General features: G+C 34.2%; 1 pseudogene; it reads right to left on the bottom strand.

The window, feature by feature from the left end:
- Positions 1–14,062: 14,062 nt before the first annotated feature.
- Positions 14,063–14,514, bottom strand: LOC122732957 (annotated as a pseudogene).
- Between the last annotated feature and the right edge of the window lie 941 nt (positions 14,515–15,455).

Genomic DNA, 15,455 nt, shown 5'->3' with positions numbered 1-15,455 from the left:
ATAGGGGGCCCATGAGGGATAGCATAGCTCCCATCAAATATTTGAAGATGAATCATATGGAGGAGGGATTGAAATTGCTCTTTTTTTCCAAAAGAAAAAAATAAAATTCACTGATAAAAGAAAAATTTAGGCTTTATGTCAGGGGAAAAGAGAAGGAAGAAGCTTTATAATAATAAAGTGGAATTAGTTGTCTCTGGAGATAAAAGTATTTCCTCTTTGGATGTCTTTGAGTAGAGAGTAGCTGCCCATTTTTTGGTGTGTTGTGTTGGTGGCTCTTTGTGGTGTTTATTTTGGTCTCTTAAGTTATCTTTAATTTCTAAAATTCCCTGCAGCTGTGATTATTTAACCCATTTCTTTTCTTTTTTTTTCTGGCCACAATAAGTCAATAAGAAACTTTTCCAAATGTTTCAACAAAATCTAGGAAAGCTAGAGACAGCAATTCTTTAATCCACCAGCCATTTGTAGAAAAAAAAGGTTAATCTTCAATAACCTGTTCTTCATGAAGCCATATTTATCTTTGTAACCTCTTCCTTTTTCTAAAATGTCACCAATTAATTTGATAATGCTTTCTCAATTTTATTAGTAATCAAAGTTAAGGCCACCAATCTTTACTTTACCAGTGTACTTGGAAAGAAATGAAATATATCAAGAGTACTGTATAGAAATTCCAAGCCTGGGGGCAGCTAGGTGGTGCAGTGGATAAAGCACCGGCCCTGGATTCAGGAGTACCTGAGTTCGAATCCGGCCTCAGACACTTGACACTTGCTAGCTATGTGACCCTAGGCAAGTCACTTGGCCCTCATTGCTCCACAAAAAAAAAAAAAAAGAGAGAGAGAGAAGAAATTCCAAGCCTGAATCAGAGAAATGACATAATAATTATGAAGGATGTGAATGATTGGCACATCTGCTGAAATTTTGTCTTGATAGAAGCAGAGCAAGAAATAATTTCAGGGCTTATATAAATGATCATTTCATCCTTTAAAGGGTGAAGTGACTAATGAAAGAGCTTCTAGTAAAAATCTGATTCTCAGTCATAGATGGCTGTGATGGAAAAATAGTGAAATTTTATCCATTCTTTCTGAATCAGTAATGGAAAAAGAGGCACATGAGACAACCTACATCCTTAGGGTGAAGTCAAATCAAGATAAGGTAACTATGATTTATTCAGCACTTACTCTATGCCACAGATTATGCTAGAAGTTGAAATGATGATTAAATAAGATATATTTTGCAAACTCTAAAGTTTTATATAGAAAGTGATATTTTCATCATAATCACCACCACCAACATAAAAAGCAATACTATTATCAATTTTGGGCATTAGATTATATGAAAGAATCTAAGGCTTCAGAGAAAAGTTAGGTAATATTCTATGTAGTAATTTCTACAGGGTCATTCAACACAGGAAGAATAGGAAGGTCTCAAGAATTAAATTATGATTATACAAAAACAATTTTAAATAGAGGAAATCCATTGACCAAGTTCATTTTTACAAAGACATCTATAGTGGTTGTTGTTATTACTTTTATTGTTCTTGTTATTTATTGTTCTCTTAATATTTATTTTTTATAGATTTCATTAAAAATCTTGAGACAAGATGCTGGTTTATTTTTTTACAGATTATTAAGCAGATGGAAAACTATTTATTTTTATTTGAAATTAATTATTGTGAAACACACTCTTCTCCTTTACTATCTCTGACAGAATCCTTGGGACAACTCCAAGAACAGAAAAATGGAGATGATGTGTATTTTCTCTTCTTCCTAAATAGATTTGATTTCTTCTGTTAAGTTTCTAGATATTTTGGCATATTTTGATTACACAAAATATGGAAGTTATATGAGTAGTATCCATGATTGTCAACATTTAAAAACATCGTTCTTTTATTTCAATAACTTAAAGACTACTCAGTTATTATGGTTAGGTTTGGCTAGGTTTGGCCAATGATTTAATTAATAAGGCTAACCAGCAAATTAAATGTTAAAGCAATCAAACTATCATGAGAACACTTTACAAATCTTGATAAAAAAGCAATATTCATTAGGAAGAACAAAGAATGTAAAATATCCAGGGAAACAATGAAACAAAATTAAGGTAGGAATAGAGGAATGGTGCAAATTATATTATAAAGCAGTAATCAACAAAGCTATTTGATACTGTTAGGAAAATGTCAGTGGAACAGAATAGACAAGGGAGATTCAAAAATCGGGAATTGGGGCCACTAGTTGGCGCAGTGGATAAAGCACCGGCCCTGGATTTAGGAGGACCTGAGTTCAAATCCGGCTTCGGGCACTTGACACTTACTAGCTATGTGACCCTGAGAAAGTCACTCAACCCTCATTGCACTGCAAAAAAAAAAAAATAGGGAACTAAACAATGTTTATTTCATTTACCCCAAAACATATTACTTAGGAAAGTATTCCCTTCTCTCTGTTTGATGAGAAATCCCAGGAAAAAGAAAATGGTTCTGACAAAAATAGACAAGCTATTAGGCTTACCATGTTCCACAATAAATTTAAAGTGCACACAAGACCTCAATACTAAGATCAGGCTATTCAAACAAAGAACAACAGGTCATATACCTTTCATAATTTTTTGTGTAAAATAAATTCACAACAAAACAAGGGATGGAGATAATAAAATGGAAAAGATACCTAATTTTGATTATGTAAAATTGGAAAGCTATTAACAAATAAAAGGAATGCATATTGCCAAATAAAAAAGCACTGAACTATGAAATAAACAACCATGTATCAGACATATTGGCTAAGGATTTGGGCTTAAAGAAAATAGGGAACTAATGAAAATATGTAAGAGCAAATATTATTGCCAAGTATATAATTCATCAAAGGATATGGAAAAATGTTTCTCAAAAAAGAAATTACAAATTGTTAACAATCATTTGAAAGTATGTTGCAAATTGCTACTACTAAGAGAAATAAAAAATTTTCCCCAGATTTAATCTCAGATCCCCCCAAAATAGCAAACATGATGAAAGACAGAAATAGTCAGTGTGTATCAGTGCAAACAGTCAAACTAATGAATCATTGTTGGAACTGCAAAAATATACAACATTTTTGAAAACATAATTTAGAATTATGCAAATAAAATGATAAGGATGATAAAAATTGTTGACCCAGAGATTCTACTGCAAGTCAGAAATTCTGAAAATGTTATTTTAAAAAGAATACAAGGGACAGCTGGGTGGCACAGTGGATAGAGCACCGGCCCTGGTTTCAGGAGGACCTGAGTTCAAATCCAGCCTCAGACACTTAACACTTACTACCTGTGTGACCCTGGGCAAGTCACTTAACCCCAAGTACCTCACCAAAAAATTTTTTTTAAAAATACAGAAAAAGTATATAGAAGAACTCCCTGTTATATAAAAGAACTGGAAACAAAATAGATTCCTTTCATTGAAGGAATGACTAGGAATGTAATACATAACAGTAATGCAATATTACTGAGTAGTAAGAAATAATTTACATTATGAATACATAGAAGCATGGAAAGTTTTTATACAACTGATAAAAAGTGAAGTGAATAGAATCAGAATACATATGTGTATGTATATATGCATACATTTAGCTGCCCCTTATTCATTTATTTTTGCTTTTGTAAGACATGGCTCTGGTAAAAAGGGAGAAAGAAGAAAATAAAAGGAAATCCAGGTGTTGCTGAAAGAAAATATATAAATGAATATCAATTTTAAAGGGGAGTTTTGAGATCAGTGTTATGCATGCATGGTTATGGTAAACATTGTATTGTTTGGTAATTCTTTGGTTTCAATGCAGATTATTTGTTTTTTTTTCAAATTTTTTTTTACTATGATATACCAGCTTATGAAAACTAGATTGCTTCTGATACATAGTTGTGAGCATTTTATTTTGTGTTTCTAGGTATTCACAGTTTTAATTTTTTTCCTGCAAGCAGTGATTTTATATACAGCTAATAAAATTTTCTTACAAAAGTTGCTTGTGTAAATGAACCTATACTACTTAAAGATGAATATTCTTCAATTTCTTAAACACTTGCTTATTAGAAAGCTATGAACAGAATACTAAAATGTCAAGACATCCCCCATCCAAGACTATATATCTATATCTGTATCTATATCTATATATCTATCTATATCTATATCTATTTTTCTATCTATCTATATTCCATTTGTAATGTACGGCTGTGAGTGTTGGATTATAAGGAAAGACAAGTTCTGTTCTAACTGTGGTGCTGGAAAAGATATTTGAGAGTCTTTTGGACAACAAAGATATCAAATCAGTCAAAACTTAAAGAAATTAATTGAGGCCATTCACTGGAAGGTCAAATATTGAAGCTGAAGCTTAAATACTCTGCTTACATAATGAGAAGATGGGACTCATTATTAAAGATCCTGATATTAGGAAAGATTGATGGCAAAGGGAAAAGGAGATGACAGAGGGTAAGAAGAATACATAGCTTCATGGAAAAAATGAACATGAATTGGAAGGACTTCAATAGATAGTGTTGGTCAGAAGGACCTGGAGTGCTATGGTCTATAGGATTACAGAGAATTGGCCATGACTGAACAACTGAAGAACAACCACAAAACTACTGAGCAAAAATTGTATCATTGTTATTTAACTCTCCATTTCTGAAAACTAACTCTTTTCTAGTCTATCATTTGCTGACTGTTGCTCATGCAGATGCTGCTGATGAAGAGATTCTTCATTTTTGCGTGATTATGGTTGTTATTATATAAAATAAAAGTAACACAAGTTAATAGTGTTTAATGAGCATATATGCATTTGATTAATACCCAAAAAAATTATAGGGGATTCAGGTATACCTTTGCACTCACCATTCATATGACTGAACAAAAGGGACAAAAACAACTCTCTCTCTACACACACACACACACACACACACACACACAGATCACATCAAAATAATCTCTCAGTTTTTGTCAGGTTGTATATACATAGGTAGATTTTCCTTTTTTCCTTCCTCTTTACTTGGAAGCCTTATTAATTAGAATTTCAAGACCAGATAAATGCCTTTCCCAGTTCTACTTAAGAGTACTCCATCTATGCTCAAAAGATTATCATTAATTTATTTTAAACTGTAGTCCAAAACTCCAAATCCAGTTCCCAGAAACTATCTCTATTATGAACATTTCATTTCTTAAATGTCTTTTTCCATTCTTTCTTTTCTTCTGAAGAACATATTTCTAGGTTTTTTCCCTGAGGCCAAGAAGAAAAATCCACAATCTTTATGGCAGTCCCTTATGTTCTCTCAAGTTTAGTTTCATTATTTGCAAAATGGAAAAGATAATATCTGTAGTGTTTTGGTCCTATAGTTATGAGATCCAATGATATAATATGTCTAAAGCATTTTGGAAAATATAGTTATATATAGATGCTAGTTAATGTAAGCTATTACTGTTCTTTATAACAGTCCTTCAAAATATTTCAAATCATAAAATATTTAGAAATAAAGGAGAACTTGGAAATCCTTTAGACAACCTCCCTCCCGCTATAGAGGAGTAATTTGAAGACAAATTTTCCTATTATCCAGGCTTATTATTTCAAATCCTTTTACATGGCATAATTTCCAGTTCTCTACCAATCCTGGTCATTCTTGTTGTAATGGATAAGACCATGGATCGATGTAGTATCAGAAAGACCTGGCTTCTTAGTCTTTCCTCAGACATTCATTAGCTGTGAGACCTTAGACAAATCACTAACCTATCTTTGTCTCCTGTGTACAATGAAGAAGCATCTAATGTATCATCTAAGCTCTAAATCTACAACCCCATGTTTTTGATGCACTCAAGCTTGTCAATATCCTTCCTAAAATATTACATCCAGAACTTAATACAAAACTCCACATATAAACTAGCTAGGACATAGTACTATAACAGAACAATAATCCTCTCTGAGCTTTCTTAGTTACTCTGAAGGCAGCCTAGCACAGCACCGGTCTTTTTGACTACCATTAACACAGTGATATTAAGGCAACTAGATAGTGCATTAAATAAAATTATTTATTTGACAACAGATTAAGTTGTTGTTCTAGTTCAGACAATAAGTGGTATGGCCCTGGATAAGTCAGTCAACCTCTTTCATTCTCAGTTTACTCATGTGTGAAATGGAGATAATGATAGCACGTAGCACACAAGTTTATTGTAAGAAATGAGATAATAATAATAATTATTATAAAGACATTTAAAGACATTTGAAAAACTTAAAGCTCTTTATGCATACCAGCTATTTATTTGTAGGTTGCAGTGTACTAACCTCCCCAAACCTTTTTCCTGTAAACTTTTCATATTGGCCTTGTTTCTAAGTAGATTCAAGCCTCATTTTTTTCCTCTACAATAGTGAAAATGTTAATGAAACAATTACTAAATAAGTGATGAAAGGTTTTTTCATGATATAAAATGCTATAGAAGTAAAAAGTTATAGTATGTGACTATTTGGTGGTGGTTTTCAAATGAAAGTTGATGATGTGACATGAATAACACCATATGCATTTGATCTTGCCATGGATAAATTATTTGCTAAGAATAAAATGGTCACCCGTGTACAGTGAATTATTATTGTGTAACAGGGCACCACTTAGTAAATTACCCCTTTTTTAGCTACTGAAAGGAATCCTAAAAGATGGATTCAGAGTTTGTCAGTGAACAATTTGGTTTCTGTGAGAAATTAAAATCATTAGATCAAAGTTAAAATAGAAAAGACTCACTTTTTTTTTTTAACGGGGCAATGGGGATTAAGTGACTTGCCCAGGGTCACACAGCTAGCAAGTGCCAAGTGTCTGAGGCCAGATTTGAACTCAGGTACTCCTGAATCCAGGGCCGGTGCTTTATCCACTGCGCCACCTAGCTGCCCCAAAGACTCACTTTTTTATAACTTTGAGCCTTAATTCTTTAGAAATAGGGTTTACTAATTTTTCTTCCAGCCATCTTTGCACAAAAAAGAACATAGTTTCATTATTTATTGATTACACAACAATAAACTAAGTCTAGAAAAGGTCATGGTATCACTTTAAAGTTAGCAACAATGGAAGACAAAAACAAACAAACAAAACAAAACAAACAGAAAACAAACAAGTGACCCTGACTTCAGGTTACTGGTCTAATCTTTTGAATTTTTCATCCTCAAAGTAAAAAGAGAAAAAAAAATATTAGTAGTCCCAGAACATTTTCTTAGAGTACCTAGCCTGTTTTGCTATTTTTCCTGTGTGTGTTTCTTTTAGAACTAATGCCACCAGTGATTTGGAATATGATGTATCTTCTGAAAAGGTTACACTCTGATAGGATCTAGACTGAAGCTGTTGCCTATGACTGTGGCATGAAAATGACTTTGGAGGTCACAGATTCTCTATAAATGTACCATTTAATAGAAACCATGAAACTATAACTTTCAGTCAAGTGTTTTAATGATAGTGAAATTGTGTTTTTAAATAAGTAACTTCTGCTAATACAACTTCTAGTCATAATTAAAGTACATTAGAAACATGATAAATGGGTATATTCAAATAAAGTAAGGTAGAGTAAAACTGAACTGATACATAGAACTTCCTTTTATCTTGATTTATGTTGGGCCATAAAATATAAGGACATTAGATCTCCTTTTATAGGAAGCTCTTGATGTACGTGAGAAATTTTTACTTAAGCTTAGATAGTGGCACATTACTCCTGTGCTTACTGTCAACATAACTCTAATATATTTTAACATAGTACTAGGCCTCCAGTGTCCATCCAACTGAATCTTTTCAAATCCCATCCATTATATGCTAAGAAATAGTACATGAGAACCCTTTTCACTGCAGTCTGTAAATTTTTAGAAAATAGACAGGCCATCAATGTGAAGGATTGACAGAAAGCAAACATTATTTCAGATAGCCATGCTGAAAACTATAAAAAAATCCTTTGGACTATCAGCTCAGTAACAAAAATGAAATCTGTTTTCATTTCATTTTTACTTATTAGTGAAAACCAGAGTACCCATCAATACATCTCCTACCATATTTGTATTAATAAAGAACAAAGAACCAAAAATTTTAAGAAGCAGAATCTCTCTCTCTCTCTCTCCCCTCTCCTCTCCTCTCTTTTCCTCTCCTCTCCTTTACCTATCTCTAACACACATGTATGTATGCATGTACACAGACACAGACACACAAATATAAAGAGAAACTCATATTTGCTTAGATATGGGTCCTGGCAGGCTATCCTGGATTTCTTGGGATTTGACACAATTCAGAGGAAAGAGCACTAATCAATTAATCAGTAAACATTTATGAAATACCTACTATGTACCATGTTTTAGATCAAGAAAACCTGGTTTCATATTCCTCAGCTCTATCACTATTTATGTGATTGTGGGAGAGTAATTTCCCATATTTGGATATCAGATTCCTCATCAGTATTAGGAATGGATTGGACTAGAAGGCATCTGAGGTCCCTCACCCCTCAAGTTTCATATCTTGTGGCATAGTAAGCCAAAGTTGATTGGCCAAGACTAGTACAGTTTGTCTCCATATAGTGAGGGAGAAAAAAAATCAGTTTTCTTTTTTTGTGTTTTGTGTTTTTTGGTTTTGGGGGTGTTGTTTTTTTTTGAAAAATCAGTTTTCAATTAGTTCAATTAAAGTAATTGAGAGCATGCTATATTTAGTATCAGAATTTGTAATCAAAGACAAACAAATTGGTCATGGCAACTTTTTGGGCTTTAGTTTCTTGATCCTGTAGCTTGGGACAGTGCATCCTGGAAATAGTACTCCACATTAAGAGGTAGTTAAAATCCAAGAAATATGCAGGCAAGATGGAAAGGCAGAGAATGCAGGGGACCATTGAAAGTTTCTTTAGATATAAGTTAGATCAAAATACACCTTCAGAAGAAAATAATAACAAAGTCAAGGCTCCTACATCCAAAGCTTCCAAGAAATATATGAACTGGTCTCAGGCCATGGAAGTGCTCAAAAAAAGACTTTGAAGAGAAAATAAGTGGGATAGAGGGAAAAGTAAGAGAGGTAGAGTCAAAACTGGAAGGAGAAATGAGATCAATGCAGGAGGATCATGGAAAAAAAGTCAACAGCTTGAAAAGCCCAATTGGCCAAATGGAAAAGGAGGTGCAAAAGCTCTCTGAAGAAAATCATTACTTAAGAATTAAAATAGCAGGGCAGAGCCAAGATGGCAGAGGAAAGGCTGGGACTAACCCAAAGCTCCCAATAAACCTGTCCACTCCTTCTAAAATATGCCATAGCACAAACCCTGAAGCAGCCTAACCCACATAAGAACAGAATGAGACTATTTTCCAGCCAAAGACTGCAACTGGGATCACCTGTTGTGTGGGCTGAGAGAGGAGGTCAGCACTCAGTGTGTACCCAGTCTGGAACAGAATGTACCTCCAGGGTCTGAGAGTCTTCAGCAACAGGGGTTTCTTCTGAGGCTCCACTTGCAGACTGGTGAGGGGGTTTGGTGGTTGTCCAGGATGAAGTGGCTGTGATTTTTGCTAGAATTTGGGCAAAGCACCCTGGTTCTGAATGTGTGGGCAAATGAAGTGGTGGCAGCCCAGTGAGGGAGGGGCACAGGGATGCCAAGCTTCTGACCACAGAGAATCAGATTTCAATCAGATATCTGCTTCTGGGTAGAGGTGAGTTAGCAGAGAAAGTAGCAGACTATAGAAAGCTTTTTTTTGGGAAAAGTAGACCATCACAAACCCTCAGAAAAAGATAATAACAAAGTCAAAGCTCCAATATCCAAAGCTTCTAAGAAAAAGATGGATGGTCTCAGGCCATGGAAGCCCTCAAAAGGGACTTTGAAGAGAAGGAAGATATAGAGAGATGGAGAAAATAATGGAAAGAGAAATAAGAGAAATGCAGGAGAGTCATGACAAAAAAGTCAACAGCTTGAAAAGCCAAATGGAAAGGGAGATACAAAAGCTCTCTGAAGAAAATAATTGCCTAAGAATTAGGATTGAACAAATGTAAGCTAGCGACTGTATGAGAAACCAAGACATAGTAAAGCAAATTCAAATGAACTGGATAACCAAAGTGTTGAGATTGAAGGGAAGAAAATGATGCCAGAGCAAGAAAGATGGGCTAGAAGAACAGGAAAAAGAAAAGACAATGACGACAAAGAACATGTTAAGATGAATCCTATGTACCAGGGTTCTCAAAGGCAAACTCTAACAGTTCTTGCCAAGTTTGAAAGACTTAGAGTATATATCTGTGGATAAACTCTGTATCTGTGGTATAAAGACAAGCTTGTACTAAGATTTATCACCAGTATAACAAACTACATGGTGATAATTGGTTATAACACTTCTCAAAGCCTAAATTAAGGCTATGCTCACATCAATGAAACCACTGATCCTTAAACTGTCTGAATATGGCTTCAGTCATCTGTCTGTACTTAACCTTTCTCAAAATGTTTCCTCATTTGTAAGATGAGTTAGAATCAACTAAGTTCCCTCCCAGCTCCAAATCTCTACTCTCTACTTCTCTGATCCTTACTTAGGTAGAAATATTTTTATTTGACAAAAAGATTACTATGAAATAGAACTTTATATTTTGCATAAGTATAGCCAGTAATTTCATTTAATGCCCAACTCTTTAGCATAATGGTGAGTAGAGTTTGACATTGTCCAGGGCCTTTTCCATTTTTGACAGATTTTTTTAAAATACCTCATGTTTGCAAAAGAAGGAAAAAAGAGAAAAGAACAAGGAAAAAAACCTGAAGCTATAAAAGAAACAAGGAGAAAGGGTTACTATCCTCAAGTATATGTTTAAATAGCTTCTTAGGGCTTTAAAGGTTTATATCTTTGAAAACATTCCCTATTTATAGAGTGACCTGACAATTATAGTGCCTTTGTATCCTAAAACATTTCAGGGAAATGTTACGTGGCTTCCCAGCAAAATCTTCTAGTTTGCAAAAGTGCATGCATACACACACACAATATTACTTTATATTTAAAAAAAAAACATGTTAACCATATAGAAATACAACTAAATACCCCAAACCCAAAGGAAGAGCACAAATTTATGCTACTAATAAGATGCAATTGACAGAGAATTAAGTGAAGACTCTTCCTTCATGGGTGAAAAAGGACATGCTTTGAATGAAGAAAATAAGTTAATTACACTACAGGTCAAACCACAGTTCAGAGAATCAACAGATTCAAAAGACTATGTGGGAATCCTGAAAGAGTTATTATAAGCCTGAAAGAGCTAGTTGGGACTATGCATCCTATTTGAGAAAAAGGTAGGGAGAGAGGGAGAGAGTGGAGAGAATTGGAAAAGAAAGTAGATAAATACAGAATAAATCACTGAAAAGACTATGAATGGAGAAGCAACCCTAGATTTTGGCAAAATGAAAGTTGTTTTCTCATAATTCCCTTTTATAGAGGCAGCACATTACCTGGGATTTCTCCTTGCTCCATACTCTTAGAATCATTATGCTTTCAGACAAATATCTAACCATTTCAGCAGCCAATAAAATTCATTCCTTATTAGTTATACCTAGTGAAATCCATCACAACGCATAAGAAAAAAATATATTAAATTTAACTATTTTAGTAATAATTTAAGATAAAAGCTTAAATGGCTTGAATTTTCTGTTCTTGCTGAGCATCAAAACAAAATATATACATTGATTTAAGCCTTTTCCTGTAACTAAATTAGTAATTTATATTCCTAATATGTGTAGGAATTAAAAATAGACAAGCAATTTTAATATTTTATGATTCTATGTAAATAAAAATGTTTAATACTAAATTGTTAATATAACAAACATATTATAATCTTATTATGTGTCAGGCACTCTGCTATGTTCTGGAGGATACAGAGATAAAAACTAGTCACCCCTGATGGCAAAAACTTAGTGTTTACTAGGGGCCAGAGGGGACAAGGTTCACTGATAACTAACTAAATTATATATACAAAAACAAATACAAGGTAATTCCAAAGCAACAAATTCCTAACAAATAGAGAATCAGTAATCTCTGATGAGAAACATAATTTAAACTGAACCTGAAATGGAACCTTGCATTCCCAGAAGTGAAAAGAAATTTCCAGTGACAACTGTCCAAAGACAAAGAAAGGAAAATGTAACACTCATTTTGTAATATGCATTGTGTGAAGGGGAGTAATGTAGTGTTTGTCTGGAAAGAAGAGTTAAAGCCATATTGTGATGACATTGAAATGGCAAAGGAGTTTATGATAGTTTAAGATAGAGATCTTCGAGGCAATAAGGGGCCACTAAAGCTTCCTCAGGAAGATACTGATATGCTCTGATCCTTTTGGTAGGAATATCAATTTGGTATCAATGTGGAAAATGAACTGGGGAGAAAGAGTGTGAACATAAATACTCCTTATTCTTATATGCTTTGTAGTTTTATATGTCACGTGAACTATAGGCAATATATGACTTAGATACTGAGATGGTTCTGTTTTTTGGGTTATTTTTAATTATATGAGTTACTGTCTCCACTCACGCCTATTGTAATCCATAGTATATATTATATGAACCATGCATGCATATGTACATATATATATATATATGTGTGTGTATATATATATGTACACATATAAATATGTATATAAAACAGGCAATATCTAAATATGTATATAAATAAAATATATATGCATATACATATATATGCACATGTCTATCATAAGTGTTTATCATAGGAATTTTTTTTAAAAGACAACCTAGAGGCTAAGGAACTATCAAAACTTTCATACAGTAGAAGAAACCCAATCTAAGTTTTAGAGTGAAGGAAAACTATAGGTTCTAGGAAGCAGAGATATATAGTAGGAGAGCATTCCTGGTATGGGAGAGAGCCGATATAAAGGTACATAAATGGGTGATGGAGTGTCCTGGGTAGCCTTGTAATACTCCAGTACATATAAAGATGTACTAAATTAGACTGATGGCTAAGTGAATAAAGAAAAAAGAGGATATATCCGAGAGGTATGGAGGTAAAAGAAATGATATGATTTGGTAAATAATTGAATATGTAGAATATGTCAGTTGAAATATACTGGGGATGCCTATCCCTCTCCTAAGATATAGGGGACTTAGCTGGCCTTTCTAATATATTGCTACTTATAAATTAGAGGCTATAGCACCAGTCTTTGGCATTAAGCATTTATTAAATCATATTAAATGTTAGTAAAAAGAGAGCACATGGCTCTGAAAGTTCAAAAGCCTTACATTACCCAGGAGAAAGAGCAAGTGAGAGAGAGCAGGGGCAGTGTTTCTGCCTCTTCCAGCATCCCAGGCCAAGAGAACTTGAGAGACAGTGTAAACTCCCTGACACCCAGAGTAGCTGCGGCCCTTACACACTGCTCAAAGCTAATTGGCTAGCATCATTCAAATCTATTGGCTTACTGGACTTGAGGGTGGTCCATATTATAATGAGCAGTATGTGCTGAGGTTAGAGTCCAGAGTCCAGACCCTCTGAGGGGAAAAGTCTTTCAGGTAGGTGTGATTTTAATCTCTATTGTCTCTATTCAGAGTTTGAGCTCCAACTGTACTGAACCTGGGCTGGTTCTGAAAGAGATTAAGCAAGGCTCCTGAGTTAGGCCTAGAGTGGGTAGCCTCTGGGTCCCCCCAAAACTCATTATTTTCTCACAATAGTGAATAAAATAAAAGGGTGAGTTTAGGATGAGACCAAGGTTACACACATCTGTGCCTGGAAGGATGCCTATTCCGTAAATAATAATCTCATACTCTTGGTGAAGAATAATTGTGGGTGATAGTGGGTGAATAAATATAGTATTCTGTCTTCCACAATATGATTTTGAGATACCCATAGAATATCCAGTTTAAATCACCTAACTGGTAGTGCATATACATTTGTATGTACTTATACATATGTATACATGTACCTACATATACACACATGTCTTTACAGATTTGCACATATAGCCATCTCTTTCTATATGTGTATGTATACATGCACATATGTATGTATATATTTATATGAAACAAATATGTAACATAATATACATAAAACATGAAGATGGACCTGTAATTTATAGCCCAATTTTTTTTTTAATAAAGACATTTGTTTTATTTGATAACATTGGTTTTATGCCACAAGGACACAAGCTCCACCAACACCCTTAATCTTTTCCTCGGCTCTTCTGCTTAAAAATTTTGCCTTCACGATGACTGGCTACTTAGGGAGTTTCCCTTTTCCCAGGACTTTGTGGTACCCCTACGACATAACATCAATGACAGGGGCAAGCCCTTCCTTACTTTTGGCAGCATTAATCCTGGTCTGCTCACTGACAAGTGTCCACAGCTTATCAAGGTTGACGGTTGGGCAGTAGCTTTGGTTCTTCTTCAAGTGGTAATGCCTCATACCCACTTTCCCGAAGTAACCAAGATGATATTTGTCGAAGTTGATGCGGTGATGCATCAACCCTCCTGCATCCAGGTGCTTCTGGTGCTTGCCGATAGACCCCGTGGCAGTTGCTGATGTGCCCACCGAGCTTCCGCGTCTTCCTTAGTCGGGAAGGCATATCACATGCCTCTGCAAAAGAGAAAAGGAAGCTGGCAGCAAGTTTCGCGAGAAGAGTAAAAGACAGTCCAGTTATTTTTAAAGTACATATTTGCTCCCACATTAGAATGTAATCTATTTGACAGATAGGTTTATTTCTTTCTTTCATTTTTTTTAATCACCAAAGTCTTATATACAGTAAATATTTCATAGATGCTCATTGATTGATTATTCACTTCACTTCCTAGAGTGTTTTTCACATAGAATTAGGGACAGGACTAGAATATAAACCTATGACTTCATTGGTATAGGGAATTGCTAGATGAGTAAATAATGTCTATAAATGCAAGTCTGAACCTTCTTGCAAGTTATTATCACAAAGAGTTTTATAAAATATTTTAATATACTTTATTTATTTTATTAAATAATTCCCAACTACATCCAAATATTTTTAACTTTTTAAAAAAAAATTGAATTTGAAATCTCTCACTCTCTCATGACCCTCCCCCAGCCATTGAAAAGGCAAGAGATCTAAGGCTGATTACACATATGAAGTCAGAGTTGCATAGAACCTTGAAAGGTAGTGATTTGGCAAGTGATTTTTCACAGACAGTATCAACAATAAGCCTAAAGTAGAATATTAGCTCAAGTCTTTTGTTCTTTAAAAACATCTCTACCCACTATTCTATAAGGCTTCATCTTTCATATAGTAAAATCCAAATATGTGCCTGCTTATAAAAAATATATTATTTATAAAAGATATATTCATTAATATATTTCATTTTCTTCTACTTCTTAAGTTGAATTCCTACTCATTCTTTAAAATCTGCCTCAACTTTGACCTCTTCCATGAAGGTTTTACTGATCCCAACAGTCATTAATAATTGTCTCTCAAGTACTAACACATGTTTAGCAGCTCTACAAAACAATCACCATGTAATATTTTATATTATAGTCATTTGT

Source organism: Dromiciops gliroides, chromosome 1 (genome assembly GCF_019393635.1).
Source record: "Dromiciops gliroides isolate mDroGli1 chromosome 1, mDroGli1.pri, whole genome shotgun sequence".
In the NCBI taxonomy this organism is placed as follows: Eukaryota; Metazoa; Chordata; class Mammalia; order Microbiotheria; family Microbiotheriidae; genus Dromiciops; species Dromiciops gliroides.
This window is presented reverse-complemented; position numbering and strand designations above follow the sequence as displayed.